This window comes from Lissotriton vulgaris, chromosome 7, assembly GCF_964263255.1.
Source record: "Lissotriton vulgaris chromosome 7, aLisVul1.2, whole genome shotgun sequence".
NCBI lineage: Eukaryota > Metazoa > Chordata > Amphibia > Caudata > Salamandridae > Lissotriton > Lissotriton vulgaris.
Window position 1 is genome coordinate 723,859,170 of NC_141695.1, and position 22,735 is coordinate 723,881,904.

The 22,735-nt window shown below is 46.6% G+C and overlaps 1 protein-coding gene and 1 pseudogene across 1 annotated transcript in view; one reads left to right on the forward strand and one right to left on the reverse strand.

Annotated features, from left to right (window-relative positions):
- The window catches only part of LOC147702336 (ATP-binding cassette sub-family A member 10-like), a 1,673,715-nt gene that overhangs the window by 36,377 nt on the left and 1,614,603 nt on the right, over positions 1-22,735 (reverse strand). The window lies entirely within an intron of this gene.
- On the forward strand, positions 6,782-7,560 carry LOC147702337 (uncharacterized; annotated as a pseudogene).

Genomic DNA, 22,735 nt, shown 5'->3' on the forward strand with positions numbered 1-22,735 from the left:
CCAAATCTTAGTCACAGTGTCTCTCAAAACCGACACCAAAATGCATGCTACTAAGCTGCAGATCAGCAGTCAAACATGCTACAGACATCGCCAAAACTATCCTCCACCATGAATTAGACATTCTTTTCCTGACAGAAACCTGGCTTAATCAATGGTCCACACCCATGCTCAACATACTCGTTCCTCTAAACTCCACTATCCAACACCTTGACCGAAAACAATGATAGGGAGGGGAGATCGCAATCATTCATAAGAATTCACTATTAGTCAAAACTTTCCCTGTAGACAGTCTCACATCATGTGAATACATGAGTGCAGAAATCTCCACAGCAAAGAAATCACCAGCCAAAGTACACCTGGATTACCACCCTCCTGGAAAAGACCAGCTGGAAATGATTACAATGAACTCCATGCTACACCCCAATGCTGTATTTCTCTGAGACTTCAACCTGCACTGGAACAACGGGGATGATATACATGTATCTACACTAAAATAATTCCTCGCTGACCTGAACTTAACCCAATTTGCAAAAGCTCAACACATAACAAGGGTTGAACATGACCAGGGTGCAATTGGCTGGACTTTACAAGGAAAACATCACTTCTCCAACAATAACCCAGAATGTTTCTAAATTAAACAAGCACTACAACCAAACAATAACAACCATAAGGGAGGCAGTAGCTCCAGTGAGACTCAAAAGACAAAAAAAAACTCTTCCAACCTTGGTAGAATCAAAACCTAAATGTGGAAAGGAGGAATCTTTGACATGCCGAGTGAAAGTGAAGACTGGAACCCTTGACATTGCTTCTAATCAAACTACGTGAACAATGGCATAGCAACAAAAAAAATGTGAAAAGCAAAAGCATTGTACTTCAATGCAAGGAATCACCCAAGACGGCTGTTTGAAATTGAAAACCAAGAAACCGGGGCAAACACTGTAACCAAAATCAGCAATAACTCGGAAGAAAAATGGGAAGTTTTCTCTTCATTTTTCAATGAAAGAATCCTTGAAATTGAAAAAGAAATAACTAACAAAGAAACGCTGCAAACCACCATAGACAATGATCACCATAACAGTGATTCTATTTCCCCAGTGGAGGATCATATGAAGAACCATTACCAAAAATCAGCATTCTGGGGTGAGTTCAAAACCCTATCTCAGGAGGAGGTCCACAAGACTTTACTATCCATGAAACCAATTTCTCTCTTCACCTACCCTATCCCCTCCACAATGCTAAAGGAACTCAGTCACCTTTTCTCACATATACGGACAAAGATTGTAAATTCATTGCTAAAACAGGGCATCATCCCCAACTGCGTGAAGACTGGGTGAGTGGCATCCCTCTTAAAAAAAGTAGAAGCAGACCCTACAAACCAGAGCAACTTTTGTACAATGACGAATATCCGGTTCTGGCCAAATATTTGGCAAATGTGTGCATAACCAATTGAGTAAGCACATTGACCAATTCAATCTACTAAACAAATTTCAATCAGGATTTAGACCAGGTCACAGCACCGGATCAGCCATCGTTCACATCATGGATGACACCCTTAAGATGTTAGACAACAGCTATTCATGCCTACTAATTCTCCTAGACCTCTTTTTAGCATTTGATGCGGTCAATCACAACTCATTAAGATTGCTAGAAAACAGAATGGGTTTGTCTGGGAAAGTACTCGTCTGGTTCGCATCCCTCGTGCAGTACCACTCACAATGAATCAAACTAGGCAATTAATTCTCAGATACCTCACTTTTGAGATGAGGAGTACCACACAGGTCGACCATTTCCCCCACACTCTTTTACCTATATATGGAACCACTGACGGAAATCTTCAACCAATCGAACGTTGTATATACTTTCACGCAGACGACACACAACTGTACTTAAAGATATCCTCCCTAGAAGATGTCATCCAACTAACTAACACTAGTCAAAACTCAGTCCTGGCTATCTCAAAACAACATCAAGTTGAAGTTTCTGAAAACAGAATACTACTTTTCTCACTTCCTTCACAGCAACTCATGCATTCAAGATTGGCTCAATCATCTAGACGCCCTCAACTGCAAACTTACCATTATTAATTCCAATAAATCCCTTGGAACAACACTGGGCAAGAATGTGTACATGCTAGCACATATCAGGGCTACCATGTGCAGTGCAACTTTCCAACTCAAACTATTGAAGAAAGTGACATCATACCTGCTTCCCTCACACTTCAAACAAGCAGTAGTCATTAGTGGTCTCCATACTAGAATACAGATCTGCAACCCTTTCAGGTCTCTCCAAGATGAGTACCACTCCATTCAAAGCGACTCTCAACACAACAGTGAGACTTGTTACAGGCAATTGGAACTTTGAGCGCATAAGGCTAGAACTCAATTGAAAATTGCTCGCCTCACACACAAAACCTTACATTTTAATGAACCAAGGTACCGGGAATAAAAAATTCAAATTTCAGGAGGCAGCCGCTCCCTCAGGAGTGCAACCTCACTCAGACTTGAACCCCCGAGATTCAGAAAACAAAAAACCTACACATGTTCCTTTTCAAGAGGTGCTCTAAGGATTTGGAACTTCTTACAACCCAATGTACAATCAAACCAATTGGCCCACTTTTACAAAAAAGAGGTGAAAAAGATCCTAATGAATAGATTTTTCTCAAAATGAATAGATTTCTCGGTTAGCCTATCCCCTGATTTTAAGTGGCACCACAAAGGCAGTATTAAATATACAGGACAGTACCACATCCTTCCCAGAAGAACTCCACTCAATCTTTGCTCCCTGGGTACCTGGATCTGAACGGATTCTGAATAGACTCAGAAACCCCCCCTGAAGATTTAACCTTGTGGCCTAAAAAGTGAATGACGGACGTTTAATATTATTTTATCTTACTTAAATTTGTTTCTTTTAATGCATCTATTTTCTTTTTATCAACCATATGTACAGTGCTCTGATACCTTTGGGTCATGTTTGCGCCATGGTGTGGATTCAGTGCCAATATGTGGTAAGGGCCTAGTATGACCACAGCATATGTCGTAGGTCTGCAGAAGGTGGTTGACCGCGAGCCAAGCCCAAGAGTGCAGTGGGGAAATAGTGATTGAGTTGTTCTGGTGTCAGGTGTGAAATGTATGCCCTTGAATCGTGCATTCCAGGGTACCCGTTGAGGGAATCCCAGTGTCCGATTCCATTCAGCACAGTGGAGTGCCCATCAGAACTCATCCTCCCACTTGCCCTGTAGTGCCCTGTGGGATCCCTGTATGTTCCTTCAGAGCTTTGTATAGCCAGGTTAACAGATACCGTCCTGTCCCATGTATGTAATGGAGTTGTAGTACTGAGTTGGTTTGGGGCTCCTCGTTGGATGTGGACTAGAGAATTAAAAATGTGTAGCATAGCTGTTGGTATGTCAGGTTTTGACCCTGGGGAGGGCATGGTCAGCTATGAGTTGGTCAAAGGAGAGGAGATGTCCCTCTGCAGAGGGTTCGCTCACCGTGGACAAGGAGCAGACATGCCAGTTTGTCAAGTCAGCTACAGAGTAGGAGCCTAGAAAGCATGGTAGTCCCTGTAAAGGGAATGCTGGAGCATAAGGTAAGGCATGATATGTAAGGCAGGCAATTCTTTTTAGACATATGCTGGCAACTGTTACCTGCATCGAGTGAGGGGCCCGAAGAGTGGTCGTGGGTAGGAGAAATCTCTGTAGCGTGGCCAAGGATAGGGCTTCACATCCAGTGCTTGCTTCTCCCAAATAGTGCCCTGCTAACCATCATGAGACCCATTCAAAGGTAAGAGGCTTCAAATGATGGGGCACTGAGTCTGCCCCTGCCTACAGAAGCTTCAGTTTATGCAACAAGATGCAACGGCACTTGTTAACACAAAAGAGCTTTCTACGCATGTGTCCAGGTTAGGGAAGAAGCACCCAGGGGGAACAACAGGTACCTTGGTAAAGTAATAAAGAAGCCACAGGTAGACATTTTTTTTGGATAGGGCTATTTTCCCAGTTGTGGCCAAGGGTAGAACCTTCCAATATCATAACTGCGATTTAGGGCAGAAAGGGTCCTCCCCAGATTGCGCTCAAAGACGTTGGTTGGAGAAACATAGAGGCGCACTCCAATATATCTGACTGTGTTTCTTTTCAGGTCAATAAAGTTCCCCCAGTCGCATCTCAAGTGAGGATAGGCTGTAGCTCAATGGGAACACGCACGATATTTGGCCCAGTTGACCCGGAGGCCAGCAACTTGTGGAAAAGTCCGCTGGGTCACATTTATGGGGGTGAGGTCTGAGCAGATGTCACAAAAGTATAGAAGCAGGTCATCCGCTAAATGGGGCGCTGCATGGATCACGCTGTCTAGTGGTATCCCCCATGCCTCAACTTCCAGGAGAGGCCTGATGGGAAGAGGTTTCATGGCCAGTGCTATTAGTAAGAGGGTATACCTGTCTGGTGCCTCCAACCACGGGGAATAGTAGCGAGATCAGCCTGCCCAGGTGAACCCTGGATGAGGGGATAAGCATAGAGCAATTTAGTTTACGCTTGGAGGCGGTAGCCTATTCCCACAGCAGTCAACGCCTGAAAAAGATAGGCCCACTCAAGGATTAGATTATCACCCCTACATGTGCCAACCAAACTAACACAGCCCCAAGCAGAAGTGAAGCACCTCCGACCACCCAAGCTGGTCAATAGCAAAGTAGACGACTGCAGCAGGTCCACTCCTGTTACAGTGCCCCTAACCCACATTACTGCACAGAGGCAGCCTGACCTCTTTGCTGATATCTCTGATCTCACAGTCTTGCTGGCTCCTGGCTTATAGTTTCCCGGATAACAAACAGATCTTACTCATAGTTGGGGGAACATAGCACCTCCGCCCGCTCCCCGCCCCCCCTAACAGGTCTATACACCCCCCTGGCAGGTGGTCCATATCCCTGATGGTCCTAACTAGCAGACCCCACTATAAGTTGAATCCCACAGTATTTTACTCTCCTCTGGAGAGCCCTCTCCTGTAACTCAACCCCCTGCATTGCAACAAACAGCTCACCCCCTCACATTCGATAAACCCTCCTCCTCCTTCAGCCTAGCCAAGATGCCACCAGCCATACACTCAAACGAATACCCATGCCAAACCCCAAACTACCTACCTCCCCACGGTCAAAATGCTTTCGCTATTTCTTGCCCTCAAAGACTCTCTATCAAACCAAAAAAACTCCTTAAACTCAAAATTATCAGACAATTCCCAGAAATACTAATCGTAGACACGTACCACTGCCCATCTAGAGGGCAGCTAAAAATGGACTTCATCTTCTACACTTGGAAACTTAGAAAAAAATTAAACACTCCATCGAGATCTTGGTTCACTTCTGACATCAATGATGAAAGAAGACTTCTCAGATCCCTAGAAAGAATCTGGAGGAGCAATCCCTCTGCCCAGCACCTCGAACAACTCAAGACAGCATGCAGAAACTACAATAAACTCATCAAGGACAAAAAATCGTCTTTCTTCTGCTCCCCCCTAGATAATGCTAAAAACTGTCCCAAAGAGCTCTTTAGCATCATCAGAAGCCAAACATCCAAATCTAACACATCCAACTTAGTGTCCTCCAAAGAACAATGCGACAACTTTGCCAGCTTTTTCAATGAAAAAATCATCAAGATCAACCTCTTTCTCAGCACAAACCCCCTCTTTCTCAGGGAGACCAAGACACCATCACTGACTGAAAGCACCCTATTGATCCCACCCACTCAATGGTCAGTCTTCACGCCTATTCAGGAAGCAGAGATAGTCACCCTGACCGCCAACGCCAAACCGTCATCCCACTCCCTGGATCAGCTTCCTATAAATCTGGCCAAAGACCTGAAACACACCCTAGCCCCAATTTGGTGCAAGATCATCAACAGCTCGCTCAGCTCGGGAAATATCCTGGATTGCCTTAAGGTCGGCCAAGTCACGCCGCTATTAAAAAAAACAGGACTAGACACGGAAGATATGAACAACTTTAGAACCGTGTCAAACCTACCTCTCTTATCCAAAATACAGGAAAAATGTGTTCTGCCACAGTTAACCCAACACCTGGAGAACATCAAGCTCCTTCACCCACACCAATCGGGATTCAGAAAGGGATGCAGCACTGAAACTGCCATCCTAAACGTCATAGACGATCTACACAAATCACTTGACTCAGACCAATGCTACCTTCACATTCTCCTTGACTTATCGGCCGTGTTTGATACTGTTGATCACACATTGCTCCTCAAAGTCCAACAAGAAAGAGCAGGCTTGGAAATGACGGTACTAAATCGGTTCTCCTCCTTTCTACACAATCGCTCACAAAGAGTAAAAATCAAAAACTTTGAATCTGACCCCCTACCCGTCATTAGAGGAGTCCCACAAGGGTCAGTACTCTCTTCCCAACTCTTCAATATCTACATGGAACCCCTCACCACACTACTCAGAAATTCCAACATCCCCTTCCACCTCTACGCTGATGACACGCATCTCTATCTGGAAACCACCTCCAGGAACGACATGCTCAAACTTAATGACACGCTCAAAGACGTTCAACAATGGCTCTCACAGAACCACCTGAAGATTAACCAGTTGGCTGCTAGTGGTTTTCCCCTCCTGTGCGGGAAATTAAGATTTATCATTGTTCATGACAAGGTCAGCTCGTCATAAGCACAGCTCCGCTGTGCCTCATGACGAGCTGAGCTCGTCATGAGCAGGGAAGGGGTTAATCAAGAAAAAACTGAAGTTCTACTCATCTCCAACAGAGACGAAAACCCCCAAATCGAAGAATGGCTCAAAGCCATTGATGCCCTCAAAGGCACCCTCAAGCCGAAGGACTCGGTCAAGTCCCTAGGCATCACCCTAGACCTCAAACTGGACATGAAAAAACACATTGCAAGCTCCGCCAAAAGCGCTTTCCTCAATCTGAAACTTCTCTACAAAATAAAACCCTTCCTGCCTCCAAAAGACCTTCAACAGGCCACTCAGGCACTGGTGCTCTCCAGAATTGACTATGGAATTGCAGCCCTGACTGGATCAGCTAAATCACACATAGGCCCCTTGAAAACCACCCTCAATGCTGCGGCTAGAATGGTCACAGGAACCAAGAAATTCTAACACATTTCTCCCGTGCTCAAGTATCTGAAATGGCTCCCTATTGAACAACGAGCCAATTTTCGAACAGCATGTCTTACACACAAAGCCCTTCACACAGGTAAACCAGAACACCTGGCCACAAAACTCAAAAGGGCCGGCCAGTCCAGGAATCTCAGAAGCTCAAACATGCTCCTTCTCATTCCATTGAAATCGCGGAAACGCAAAACTACAAGTAAATCCTTTGTGGGTAATGCACCCAAGATCTGGAACGCCACCCCCCCCCCCCTCCCTCCCACCAGAATGACCTCCTATTTACCGAAATTCAAGACTTTAGTCAAAGCCCTCTTCCTTGAATGCACCTGTACTGAAGGGGAAGATCATAGAACCCCCCTGTAGACCTTATGATCTGTATGATTGTGTTATTTGCAATGCCTATAAGTTGTCCAGATATGGAGTCTACCTTCGCCGCTAAGGCACACTGTTGTACCTGTTGTGAAGCGCTCAATACCCTTGGATCCAGCTAGCGCTATACAAAACTCATAATAAATAAATATAAATAAATACATGAGGGTGCTATCTAGGGGCCTGCTCCATCACATAGAACAGTCGTTGTATGTTTTAGGATGTGCTGCTCCCCGGGACAAAACCATTTAGGTCTGAGTATACTAGGGTTGGTAAAACCTAAGCATACCTCTCACCCAGGATCTTTCCCAGGATTTTATAGTCCATGCCTAAGATGGCTATCGGTCTATAGGATGCCATATCAGGTTTAAGTATGGACACCAGGACGGATTCTTGCAGGGATGGGGGCAGTTTCTCAACCCACTGGGATAGCTCCTGTTTAGGTTTTAAGCTACCAGGTTCAAATCAGAGCTCAAAGAACATATCTGAAATTCCTGTTAATTGCCATTTACAGCAAAGGACATCTAACATTCCACTCTTTTGATATAATAATATGCAAAAAAGCCATCTTTGGGTAGACACAGATATATCTCCAACAAAATAAATAAGTAAAGAAATACCCAAATCACATAGAAAATGGCACAAAAGACTGTATGACCTGTCTCTGATTCTTCCTATCCGTTTGTCAAGGACGTTCATTGAGATCAGGTTGTGTAAGAGATTTAAGGCATATGTATTGGAAAGATGCTGTGACAGGTGGCATAGCAAAATGCTCCATTTCATGTAGGGCTTTGTGGACTTACCATATATTTTAATTTTTTTAATATGTCTTTGTGAACCCAAACTCAGCTTTTTTGAACATATTTTGTAAAAATAAATGTAGAAAACGTGTCGGTCACTCCTTTGGGAAGGAGAGCACCGGAACTGACGAATGGAATTTCTAGTCCGAATGGGCATCCTAGTTCACAATTCCTTATCAGTCTTTTGCAGGAAGAGAAAACACTCTTGTGTGCTCCAAGTTTCTCATTCGATCTTATAAAAATGAGGGTCATATCACACGAGATGTTTATTACAACAGTATAGTCTTTGGTACTTACTGATTTTTGGCTAACCAGGTGGTTAACACTTTCGTTACCTCTTCCCACTTGCATACTTTTCCGAATTTGACAATTTTTAACCACAACTGCCAAATTTTCTTCATGAATGCTGAAATGGGTGCTTTGTTTTCTCATAAGTTAACTTTAACACAGTTTTTCTCGTGATTTTGACACTGAATGGATGTTGGTAATCTTTCATTGCAATAACTTAACAAGCATTTGCAATGCAATAGGTCTCGCATTAGGAAAGTTTGAGCTATTGGTCTTGTAAATGAAATTTTTTTAATTTATGTGTTGGTTTTGAAAATAGCGAAATTAATAGCTTTGTCATTTACAATGCCAATACTTTTATCTTTTGCAAATGTGACACCTATAGCATTTGTAATGCAACATGTTTTGTATTTACGTGACTTAGATGTATTGATATTACAAATAACAATGGCTTTTATTTTTTTTAAATAATTAATACTTAAATAAAAGTTATTGTAATTTATAATGGCAATAGCTTAAACTTTTGTAAATAACTTTTGTGAAGATTATGTTCAGTGCATTTTATTGTGACGAAAATCCAAGAACAGAAGTGAAATATTAACATCTTTTTGTGACATTTGTAATAAAGCTTGAAACATTGAGAGAAAATATTTGAACCAGTTATTGTTGAATGGTTGCACAGATTGATACTGTGGTGGCGCTGAGTGATGTTGTGGTGGCGACGAGTGATGCCGTGGCGTTCAGTGATGCTGTGGTAGCGCATAGTGATGTTGTGGTGCCCCTGAGTGATGCTGTGGTACCCCTGAGTGATGCTGTGGTGGTGCGATAGATAGATAGAGTGAGGGCGATAGATGGGCGAAAGATAGCTAGAGAGAGGGCGAAAGATAGCTAGAGGGAGGGCGATAGATAGAGTGAAGGCGATAGATAGCTAGAGGGAAGACGATAGATAGAGTGAGGACGATAGATAGCTAGAGGGAGGGCGCTAGATAGAGTGAGGGCAATAGATAGATAGATAGATAGAGTGAGGGCTATAGATAGATAGATAGCGTGAGGGCGATAGATAGATAGCGTGAAGGCGATAGATAGATAGCGTGAGGGCTATAGATAGATAGATAGATAGATAGATAGATAGATAGAGTGAGGGCGAAAGATAGATAGATAGCGTGAGGGCGATAGATAGATAGCGTGAGGGTGATAGATAGATAGTGTGAGGGCGATAGATAGATAGAGTGAGGGTGATAGATAGATAGAGTGAGGGCGATAGATAGAGTGAGGGCGATAGATAGAGTGAGGGCGATAGATAGATAGAGTGAGGGCGATAGATAGATAGAGTGAGGGCGAAAGATAGATAGATAGCGTGAGGGCGATAGATAGATAGCGTGAGGGCGATAGATAGATAGCATGAGGGCGATAGATAGATAGATAGATAGAGTGAGGGCGATAGATAGATAGAGTGAGGGCGAAAGATAGATAGATAGAGTGAGGGCGAAAGATAGATAGATAGAGTGAGGGCGTTAGCTAGATAGAGTGAAGGCGTTAGCTAGATAGAGTGAGGGCGTTAGCTAGATAGAGTGAGGGCGTTAGCTAGATAGAGTGAGGGCGTTAGATAGATAGAGAGACGGCGATAGATAGAGTGAGGGCGATAGATAGAGTGTGGTTGTGTGTGGGGTTGTGTGTGGGGTTGCGCGTGGGGTTGTGCGTGGGGTTGTGCGTGGGGTTGTGCGTGGGGTTGTGCGGGGTTGTGCGGGGTTGTGCGTGGGGTTGTGCGTGGGGTTGTGCGTGGGGTTGTGCATGGGGTTGTGCGTGGGGTGATGTGTGGGGTGATGTGTGTTTGTGTATGCGTAGTTGTATGTATGTGTGTGTGTGCGGTTACAGAAGGATGTATGTGGAAGAGATCAGCACAGCAGAAGAGAACAGAGAGTTAAAGAAGGAGGCGGGTGGAAGAGAACAGCAGATCGGCACAGGAGAAGAGAAGAGTACAGCGAGCTAGAGAGGGAGGCGATGTAAGAGAGCAGCAGATCAGTATGGGAGAATAGAAGAGAACAGGGAATTAGAGAAGGAGGTGGGTGGAAGAGAGCAGCAGATCATCACAGCAAAAGAGAACAGGGAGTTAAAGAAGGAGGCGGGTGGAAGAGAACAGCAGATCAGCACAGGAGAAGAGAACAGGGAGCTAGAGAGGGAGGCGGTGGAAGAGAACAGCAGATCAGTAAGGGAGATTAGAAGAGAACAGGGAATTAGAGAAGGAGGTGGGTGGAAGAGAGCAGCAGATCAGCACAGCAAAAGAGAACAGGGAGTTAAAGAAGGAGGTGGGTGGAAGGGAGCAGCAGATCAGCACAGGAGAAGAGAACAGGGAGTTAAAGAAGGAGCCGGGTGGAAGAGAGCAGCAGATCAGCACAGGAGAAAAAAACAGGGAGTTAAAGAAGGAGGTGGGTGGAAGAGAGCAGCAGATCAGCACAGGAGAAAAGAACAGAGTTAAAGAAGGAGGTGGGGTGGAAGAGAGTAGCAGATCAGCACAGGAAAAGAGAACAGGGGGTTAGAGAAGGAGGCACGGTGGAAGAGAGCAGCATATCAGCATGAGAGAAGAGAAGAGAACAGGGAGTTAGAGAAGGAGATGGGTAGAAGAGAGGAACAGATCAGCAAAGCAGAAGAGAACAGGGAGTTAAAGAAGGAGGTGGGGAGGAAGAGAGCAGCAGTTCAGCACAGGAGAAGAGAATAGAACAGGGAGTTAGATAAGGAGGTGGGTGGATGAGAGCAGCAGATCAGCACAGAGGAGAACCGGTGTTATAGAAGGAGGCGGTGGAAAAGAACAGCAAATCAGTGCAGGAGAAGAGAACAGTGAGTTAGAGAAGGAGGTGGGGTGAGAGAGAACAGCAGGTCTGCACCGGAGAAGAGAACAGGGAGTTAAAGAAGGAGGTGGGGTGGAAGAGAGCAGCAGATCAGCACAGGAGAAGAGAACAGGGAAGTAGAGAAGGAGGTGGGGTGGAAGAGAACAGCAGATCAGCACAGGAGGAGAAGAGAACAGGGAGTTAAAGAAGGAGGTGGGTGGATGAGAGCAGCAGATCAGCACAGAAGAGAACCAGTGTTATAGAAGGAGGCGGTGGAAAAGAACAGCAAATCAGTGCAGGAGAGGAGAACAGGGAGTTAGAGAAGGAGGTGGGGTGAGAGAGAACAGCAGGTCTGCACCGGAGAAGAGAACAGGGAGTTAAAGAAGGAGGTGGGGTGGAAGAGAGCAGCAGATCAGCACAGGAGAAGAGAACAGGGAAGTAGAGAAGGAGGTGGGGTGGAAGAGAACAGCAGATCAGCACAGGAGAAGAGAAGAGAACAGGGAGTTAAAGAAGGAGGTGGGTGGATGAGAGCAGCAGATCAGCACAGAAGAGAACCGGTGTTATAGAAGGAGGCGGTGGAAAAGAACAGCAAATCAGTGCAGGAGAAGAGAACAGGGAGTTAGAGAAGGAGGTGGGGTGAGAGAGAACAGCAGGTCTGCACCGGAGAAGAGAACAGGGAGTTAAAGAAGGAGGCGGGTGGAAGAGAGCAGCAGATCAGCACAGGAGAAAAGAACAGAGTTAAAGAAGGAGGTGGGGTGGAAGAGAGTAGCAGATCAGCACAGGAAAAGAGAACAGGGGGTTAGAGAAGGAGGCACGGTGGAAGAGAGCAGCATATCAGCATGAGAAAAGAGAAGAGAACAGGGAGTTAGAGAAGGAGATGGGTAGAAGAGAGGAACAGATCAGCAAAGCAGTAGAGAACAGGGAGTTAAAGAAGGAGGTGGGAGGAAGAGAGCAGCAGTTCAGCACAGGAGAAGAGAATAGAACAGGGAGTTAGATAAGGAGGTGGGGTGAAAGAGAACCGCAGAACAGCACAGGAGAAGAGAACAGGGAGGTAGAGAAGGAGGTGGGGTGAAAGAGAACAGCAGATCAGCACAGGAGAAGAGAACAGGGAGTTAGAGAAGGAGGTGGGAGGATGCGAACAGCAGATCAGCATGAGAGAAGAGAACAGGGAGTTAGAGAAGCAAGTGGTGGAAGGGAACAGCAGATCAGCACAGGAGAAAAGAACAGCGTTAAAGAAGGAGGCGGGGTGGAAGAGAGCAGCAGATCAGCACAGGTGAAGAGAACATGGATATAAAAAAGGAGGTGGGGTGGAAGAGAGCTAGAGTGAGGGCGATAGATAGAGTGAGGGCGATAGATAAGAGTGAGAGCGATAGATAAGAGTGAGGGCGATAGATAAGAGTGAGAGCGATAGATAAGAGTGAGGGCGATAGATAAGAGTGAGGGCGATAGATAAGAGTGAGGGCGATAGATAAGAGTGAGGGCGATAGATAAGAGTGAGGGCGATAGATAAGAGTGAGGGCGATGGATAAAAGTGAGGGCGATGGATAAGAGTGAGGGCGATGGATAAGAGTGAGGGCGATGGATAAGAGTGAGGGCGATAGATAAGAGTGAGGGCGATAGATAAGAGTGAGGGCGATAGATAAGAGTGAGGGCGTGAGGGCGGTACAGTGGTAGAGTGAGGGTGGTAGAGTGGTAGAGTCAGGGAGGTAGAGTGAGGGCGTGAGGACGGTAGAGTTGTAGAGTGAGGGCGGTAGAGTGAGGGCATGAGGCCGGTAGAGTTGTAGAGTGAGGGAATGAGGGCGGTAGAGTGTTAGAGTGAGGGTGGTAGAGTGAGTGCGGTAGAGTGGTAGAGTGAGGGCGGTAGAGTGAGGGCGGTAGGGCGGTAGAGAGGGCGGTAGAGCGAGGGCGGTAGAGTGGTAGAGTGAGCGCGGTAGAGTGGTAGAGTGAGGGCGGTAGAGTGAGGGCGGTAGAGTGAGGGCGGTAGCGTGAGGGCAGTAGAGTGGTAGAGTGAGGGCGGTAGAGTGGTAGAATGAGTGCGTGAGGGTGTCGGGATCTAGCCCGACGCGCCTGCTTAGAACTACAATTCCCGGCGGTCCTGGGCGCGGAACTACATTTCCCAGAGTTCCCGGCGGCTTCCGGATATCTGCCGGTCGCCCAGGAACGCCGGTGTCAGTGATTCTTCGGTGTTGACGAGGACGCGGCTGCTCCTCGACTTCTGCTCTTGTTCGTGGCTTGGGGTTTTCGTCGGACATCCTGTTGGTTGTTTCAGGTTAGGCGGATGCCGAATTCAGCGCGCTGGCTAGCGTGCGGCGCAATGCAAGTACTTTAAGGTTTTCTAGGTTGCACGGAAACAGAGTTTGTTTATGGTGGAATCTATTCTCGCGGCTGCGAGGGAAAACGTTGCTGGGGTTAAGCGCTACGCTCTCCTGGAACCAGCTTCTTGGAGGGAGAGCGGAGATTTATAGGGTTCATCCTTTCTAGTGGCGGAGTGCAGGGGGGGATTGAAGGACCTCCGCACTGCCGTCACGAACCCAAGACATAGGGTTCAAGTGCCTTGTGGATTCTTTGAAAAGGAAAATACCAAAGCGGAGTGTGGTAGTGATGGAACTACACACTGCCGTATTTGGGTAGTTACAACTATTCAGTCTTTCAAGTAGCGGAGTGTAGGGGGGTATTGCTGGACCTCCACACTGCCGTTACGAACTCAAAGCCTATGGTTCAGTGGCATGTAATAATTGTTTGACATGGCAAATACCAAAGCGGAGTGTAGTAGTGAGTGAACTACACACTGCCGTGTTTGGGTACTCTGTGGGGATTTGGCATTTGTTGAAAGAACGACTAAGTTGCTGTGTAACACGAATAACAGTATTAAGTTACAGTATTTATTCAAGCACAGGAAGTGACTTTTCATTTCACGTTTTTGGGTCCTTGTTTCAAGCTCATACGTTTTCACCTTGGGTATGTGTATGTCTGTTATATTTAGGTTTTATGCTTCCCAAATATAGGCTTGTCTGTAACTCTGTTCTTTTGTGTTGATCAGGGAGGAAGACGGGAGTTACAGCAAAAGGGAGGTTTAGTGTCAATCACATTCAGGTGAATACATGTTGGTGTGGTGTTATTAAGAATTTATGAGAATAGGGTTTAGCAGTGTACTAACCTGTGTATTTTTGTCTTTCAGTTTCTTTATCCCTGCTGCCCCTTCCTTCTCCTCTTTATTCTTTTGGGTTTTTCCCCTTTTGGGGTTTTTTCCCTCGCCGTATCGTCTGAACACCCTGTGTTTGTACTTCAGGGTGTTCGGAGGGTCCGGAGGTGGAGCATTGTTGCTGCACGTGAATCCTGCGGAGTGCCAAGCCTTACAGAATCACTGACCCAAGAAATACACTCTGCCCGATTCATATGTAGCAACAATGGCGTCCATGGAGGATGTGTTACAAGCCTTGGTTTTGGTACAACAGGAGCTGGCCTCCTCCAAGGCTGAGACCGCAGCTTTGCGGGAGAAGGTGGAGCGTTTGAGTGGTAACCCGTTCAACGCTTCCGCATCTTCTTCTAACGTTCAGGTTACTGTACCCCCACCCATTCCATTGGCTACTCCTGAACGGTTTTCAGGGGATCCACGTAAGGTGCATGTGTTTATGACGCAGGTGCTCATGCATTTTTCCTGTAAACCATCCTCGTTCCCCACAAATCATTCAAGGGTGGCATTTTTAATTTCGTATTTAATTGGGGATGCAGCTGATTGGGTGGTACCATTGGTGAAACGTGATGATGCCCTTTTATCTAATTGGGCAGAGTTCAAAAAGGAATTTGAAAGGGTCTTTGACCGAAGAGCCACCACTTTCTGTGCTGATCGTGAGTTGTTGACATTAAGACAAGGTAGAGGAGAGTTGATAACATACCTAACGGCCTTCAATAGGCTGGTAGTAGAAGCATCATGGCCAGAGGAGAAAAAACTATCTTTGTTTTATCAGGGGTTACATGATGATTTAAAGGATGTAGTAGCGCAGGTGGATCCTCAGCCCACTACTTTTGAGGACATGGTAAACCTGGTGTTAAGGTTAGACAGTAGATTAACAGACAGGGGTAGTAATAGGAGACGGTGGGAAAGAGGAGCGTACTTTGTTGAAAGAAATCCTAAGAAAGCATCCGGGGGTACGGACGCTACGTCTGAACCAATGGAAATAGGGGCTCTTAGAGCACCATTGTCTAGAGAAGAGAGAGAAGCCAGAAGGGTACAGGGCTTGTGCATGTACTGTGGTAAGAAGGGGCATTACGTCCGGGAATGTCCTTCTAAACCAAAAGCATCAGGGACTTTCAGTAGATTTAAGAAGGTTGCGGTGTCTAAGACTATATCAGATAACGAGCAGAAGGAAGACCGCATAGCGGGAGTAGATGGAGAACAAGCCTGGAAACTTACCTCCCTGTCCTCTTCGGGTGATGAGGAAACTGAGCCTCACCTGGTGGTGGTGATGACGCTAGAATACGAGCTAGAGAGGTGTCCGGTAATGGTGATGGTGGATTCAGGAGCGACTGGTAATTTTGTAGATGAAGGCCTGGTAAGACGTCTAGAATTGCCGCGAGTTCCTAGGGAGACGCCGGAAGATGTGTTGGCAGTGGATGGGCAGCTTTTAACCTCAGGTCAGATAACGGAGAGAACTGGTGAATTGGGGCTGTCAATGGTGACGCATGGGTGTGTGCATTCTGAGGTGTTGACGTTAAATATCATTGATGCCCCTCAGTACGAGATCATTTTGGGCATGCCATGGCTGCATAAACATAACCCTGTGGTGAATTGGCAGGAAAAAACTGTTACGTTCGAACCAGAGACCTGTAGGGACCATTTAGCTCCTTGTATGTCTGCTAATGTCACCGTGTTAGCCACACCGTTTTTGGCTGCCACTGCTGCGGAAAAGGATGTCAAGCTACCATTAGTATATGCTTCTTACAGTGATGTGTTCAGTGAGGTGAAGGCAGAAACACTGCCCCCTCATCGAGAATATGATTGTCGAATTGATTTAGTAGAGGGGGCATCATTACCATCATGTAGGGTGTATGCTTTGTCTGTGCCAGAGACCTCCCATTTGAAGCAGTACATTGAGCATTATTCTCGATTGGGCTTTATTCGCCCCTCTCGCTCTCCCGCAGCTTCCCCTCTTTTCTTTATATCAAAAGCCAACGGGGACTTGAGAGCGTGTGTGGACTACAGAGCATTGAACAAGAACACCATTCGTAATCGATACCCTCTTCCGCTCATTTCAGTCTTGCTCGACCAGGTGAGAGAGGCCAGGATTTACACCCGTTTAGATTTACGTGGGGCCTATCACCTGGTTAGAGTAAGAGAAGGGGATGAGTGGAAGACGGCGTTCAAAACACGGTTTGGGTTATACGAATACCTAGTGATGCCTTTTGGGCTTTGTAACGCCCCTGCAGCTTTTCAGTTTTTTATAAACGATGTGCTAAAGGAATACGTGGATCAATTCGTGGTGATGTATATAGACGACATCTTGATATACTCTCAGGATGTTTCATGCCACAACAACCATGTTTGCAAGGTTCTGGATAAATTGAGAGAACACCATCTATATGTAAAATTGAGTAAATGTGAGTTCGGGGTGCATGAAGTAGAATTTTTGGGTGTGAACCTAAGTCCCGAAGGATTACAGATGTCAGAGAGGAAAGTACAGGCGGTGAGGGATTGGCCAGCCCCCAAGAATGTAAAAGAGGTACAGAGCTTTTTGGGGTTTGCCAATTATTACCGCAGGTTTATCGTACATTTTTCCCAAACCGCTGTCCCTATCACTAGGCTATTACGGAAAGGGAGGTCTTTTGAGTGGACCGTGGAGGCTGAGCAAGCTTTCCAGACATTAAAAAAGGCTTTTACCACTGCTCCTGTGTTGGCACATCCGGTTTTGGAACATCCATTCATTGTTGAAGCAGACGCCTCGGATGAGGCCATAGGGGCAATCCTGTCCCAGAGAGATGTACAAACAGGTCAGCTTCATCCTGTGGCCTACTTGTCGAAAAAACTGAGTCCTGCTGAGGTCAACTATTCAATCGCAGAAAAAGAGCTCTTGGCAAAAAAAAGGCTTTCCAGGAGTGGAGGCCGTATCTGTGGGGAGCAAAACAGGCAGTAACTGTGTACACAGATCACAGGAATCTCCAGTACATGTCCGCAGCTAGGCACCTTACACAACGGCAGATGCGGTGGATGCTGTTTTTTTCCGAGTACAACTTTGTTGTGACATTTCGTCCTGGCTCGGAGAATCAAAAAGCGGATGCTCTTTCAAGACAGGGAACCCCCAACAAACAATGTGCAGAGGAACAGTCCATACTCCCTTCCACGAAGGTGGTTTGTGTAGTGAGAGCCGAGAGGTTTCTGGAGGACATCAAAGACTCTAGGTCCATGGACTGTTGGGTTCGTTGGGCTTCCGCCAAACCAGACAGGAAGATTAGGCAGGGTTTACCCTTCCAGGGAGAGTGCTTGTTTTTGCCTAATATGGAGATTAGGAAGAAGGCATTCAGTTGGTGTCATGAAGCGCCTGCGGCTGGACATCCAGGGATCACAAAGACGGTGGATTTGCTTAGAAGGCATTTCTGGTGGGAATCTCTAGTGAAGGACACCACTCGATGGGTAGGCAGCTGCGAAGTCTGTGCTAGAAGCAAGGGGGAAACATCAAAAAAGAAAGGGTTGTTAATGCCAATGCCCACGCCTGATCGCCCATGGTCAAACATTAGTTTGGATTTCATCACGGGCCTCCCAAAAGATCAAGGGAACACCGCAGCACTGGTGGTTGTAGACAACTCGACAAAAATGGGCCATTTCGTACCTTGTGTGAACCTCCCTACAGCTAGTCAAACAGCACAGATAATGGCATCACAAATTTTTCGTTTACATGGCATTCCAAGAGTCATTGTGTCCGATAGGGGGCCACAATTCATTGCTCGTTTTTGGAGAGCATGGTGTAGTGCCTTGGGCATAGAAGCAGCACTATCTACTAGCTTCCACCCACAAACTGATGGACAGACAGAACGTCTGAATCAGACTCTAAAGAAGTACTTGCGGTGTTACTCAAAGGAGGCTCATGGGTCTTGGGTGGAGTTGTTATGGATGGCGGAGATGGCATACAACAACGCTTGGCATAGCTCCATAGGTATGTCCCCATTCAAAGCCAATTATGGGTATGATGTACGTACTTTGCCGATTGACATACCAGAAGAGGTGAACGATCAGCCCTCGGTGAAGGAGCGGGTGATTCTGATGAGGAAAATACACTGCGCCGTGCAAAAACATCTGCTAAAGGCCAAAGACACATACAAAAGGTGGGAGGACAGACATAGGATACCTGGTCCTCAGTTCGAGGTAGGAGATAAGGTGTGGCTCTCAACAAAAAATATACGTTTCAAGCTCCGAAGCGTGTTTCATCCGCGCTTCATTGGACCATATCCTGTGGTGCGCCGCATCAATCCTGTGGCGTACAAACTGAAGTTGCCAAACACGTTACGAATTCACCCCGTGTTTCATGTCCAGTTGCTAAAAAAGGCTCTTACCTCACGCAGAACTGCACCTCCGGTGCTGGCCAAGGATGGGAATCTGGAATATGAGGTGAGATCTATAAAAGACTCCAAGTATCGCAGGGGTGTCTTGTGGTACCTGGTGTCCTGGAAAGGTTACGGGGCAGAGGAGGACTCTTGGGAACCCGTGCACAATGTCCATGCTCCCAGAGCTGTGAGAACATTCCATGTCAAAAACCCCGCCAAGCCTGGGCCTAGGAGGCGCTTGGGAGGAGGGCGTACTGTCGGGATCTAGCCCGACGCGCCTGCTTAGAACTACAATTCCCGGCGGTCCTGGGCGCGGAACTACATTTCCCAGAGTTCCCGGCGGCTTCCGGATATCTGCCGGTCGCCCAGGAACGCCGGTGTCAGTGATTCTTCGGTGTTGACGAGGATGCGGCTGCTCCTCGACTTCTGCTCTTGTTCGTGGCTTGGGGTTTTCGTCGGACATCCTGTTGGTTGTTTCAGGTTAGGCGGATGCCGAATTCAGCGCGCTGGCTAGCGTGCGGTGCAATGCAAGTACTTTAAGGTTTTCTAGGTTGCACGGAAACAGAGTTTGTTTATGGTGGAATCTATTCTCGCGGCTGCGAGGGAAAACGTTGCTGGGGTTAAGCGCTACGCTCTCCTGGAACCAGCTTCTTGGAGGGAGAGCGGAGATTTATAGGGTTCATCCTTTCTAGTGGCGGAGTGCAGGGGGGGATTGAAGGACCTCCGCACTGCCGTCACGAACCCAAGACATAGGGTTCAAGTGCCTTGTGGATTCTTTGAAAAGGAAAATACCAAAGCGGAGTGTGGTAGTGATGGAACTACACACTGCCGTATTTGGGTAGTTACAACTATTCAGTCTTTCAAGTAGCGGAGTGTAGGGGGGTATTGCTGGACCTCCACACTGCCGTTACGAACTCAAAGCCTATGGTTCAGTGGCATGTAATAATTGTTTGACATGGCAAATACCAAAGCGGAGTGTAGTAGTGAGTGAACTACACACTGCCGTGTTTGGGTACTCTGTGGGGATTTGGCATTTGTTGAAAGAACGACTAAGTTGCTGTGTAACACGAATAACAGTATTAAGTTACAGCATTTATTCAAGCACAGGAAGTGACTTTTCATTTCACGTTTTTGGGTCCTTGTTTCAAGCTCATACGTTTTCACCTTGGGTATGTGTATGTCTGTTATATTTAGGTTTTATGCTTCCCAAATATAGGCTTGTCTGTAACTCTGTTCTTTTGTGTTGATCAGGGAGGAAGACGGGAGTTACAGCAAAAGGGAGGTTTAGTGTCAATCACATTCAGGTGAATACATGTTGGTGTGGTGTTATTAAGAATTTATGAGAATAGGGTTTAGCAGTGTACTAACCTGTGTATTTTTGTCTTTCAGTTTCTTTATCCCTGCTGCCCCTTCCTTCTCCTCTTTATTCTTTTGGGTTTTTCCCCTTTTGGGGTTTTTTCCCTCGCCGTATCGTCTGAACACCCTGTGTTTGTACTTCAGGGTGTTCGGAGGGTCCGGAGGTGGAGCATTGTTGCTGCACGTGAATCCTGCGGAGTGCCAAGCCTTACAGAGGGCGGTAGAGTGAAGGCGGTAGAGTGGTAGAGTGAGGGTGGTAGAGTGAGGGCTGTAGAGTGGTAGCGTGAGTGAGGGCAGTAGAGTGAGGGCGGTAGAGTGATGTAAACCTTGAACCACTCAGTCTCTTGCAATAAGCTAGTCATCAAGTTTGCCAAGTCATTCCTCTACACCCCAATGCATAAAGGCATGTTCCCCCTCGCGACCAAAAAATACAATAGGTAACTTCATGATGGTGTACTTTTTACCAGAGGTTCTATTTGACATGAGTGCATATGTTGGGTAGCAAGTGCTCTTTATTCCAAATCCCCATAGCTAAAATATAGTCTGGGGAGGCAGGTATTAGTAATTTTCAATGCATACTGTATTCATAAACTGCCATTTTGCTTATCTCTCAGCACCGGAAACCAATTAGGCACCGGCCCTCTTGCCACAGAACTAGGGCTCCACCCCCTGGCCGGGCAGACATGGGCTGGAACGGTCAGCAGTGGCTTGTCTCCCATCCAGAGAAGCCCTGGCCTGCCCGCTGGGGCTGGACGGGGCAGCTAAAAAGCTGCTGTGCACGTGCTGGTGTCTGTCGAGTGACATAGTGGGCGAAAAACGATAGATTGGAATGTTTCCTGCAGCGTTTGCCAGTAGCGGAGACGCTGGCATTGCACCCATCCCCGCTGTGCATGAATCCAAGCTGGAAAGAGGCCGAGGGCACGTGTTGATGCTGTCAGTATCCTCACGTGCAGGCATAACGGAGAAGATAGGTGGCATAAGGGAAAGAGGGGCATAACAAAATGGAGGGCGCGCAAAACAGGATGGATGAGAGAAGGGCTGAGTGAGACAGAGGACAACATAAAGAGACATGGGAGGGGGAGACACATCTGGGAAGATGAGGGGGTGGTTAGAGAGATGCGTGCGAGAAAAGATGACGGGAAACAGAGGGAAAGAGGGAGGATGGTAGAAAGGAGGAGTCGAGGGAGACATGAGCGCCTGGAGAGGGGCGGCGAGGCAGACATGCACGAGGGGCATGGGAAGAGGAGACGAGGGGTCAGAGACAAGTTAAAAGTAAAATTAGAGATAGGGTGAGGGTGGGAAGAGAGGGTGAGTGGGGGGAGGGCGAAGGAGACGCTGAGATGAGGGGGCACAGATTGGGTGAGGATATCAGTAGAGTCAGAGAGAAAGAGAGACAACGAAGGACACAGTAAAGTGGTCGGACAGACCACAAAGGGAGGATGCCTTTGAAGTGAAGCTCAAGGCCTCGCGTCCGTGAAAGTGAAAGCAGGGATGTAAGGGATGTAATTAGGGGGGAGGAGAAGTGAGGCCGAGCACGCACTGCACCAACGCTGGGGAACCAACAGATGCCTGTTAGAGGGAGGCTGATGGCTTTGATGTGGACGCGCTTTCCGCACGAGTGCTCCACACGAACTGTCCAAAATCTATGATGGTTTCAGAGCTTGGTTTGCCCACAATACTCTCGTCTATTTATTCCTTGCGGAATATAATAGACGAGACCTAAAAACATAGCGCTGCGCAGAGAATATTGTTATATTTATAGCCACGTCATCTGGCATGACAACAGTTAAAGTACTTGGATTCGCAACCACCCCATGTCATTTTAACATTACCTTCCTCGTCCTCTTTGTGGAAGCAGGTCTCTGTGTGAAAGGGAATACGGGGAATCTGTAGTGTGCTATGCACTAATGAGACGGCACACCAGTGGAATGAGATTTTATTAAACAAAAGCAGGTACATTAAAAGATACTAAAGGGATTTGTTACTGTCAACGATGACCTCATCGTATTTCTAGTTAAATAATCAGTGTAAGGAATAGGTGATGCTAGCCTGTAGAGGCAGCGTTAAAACATGAAACGGACACATTTTACCTGAATGCATCCTAAAATCTCTGTGTCCAACGGTAAGGCTGAGTTTTAACTCCAATTCTCAGCTAACAAAGCATTGACTTAATTGTTGCTCACTGCAGGCAACTGCTGTAGCCCCATCAAGACAAGAAAACAGTTCAGTCCCAAAGTGTACGGTGTGCTCCTTTATTTAACACACACTCCCAGTTGCGAGTCGAGTTTACAACAGGAATATATTTTCAATGCATGTTCACAGACAGTAGCAAAATTAAATGTGTATTGAATCATTATTTTGTCAATATTTGTCAACATTCTTCTTTTTCACACTGTGCTACAGACATTTGAAAATGCTAGCTGCCAGGACTTCACCAAAC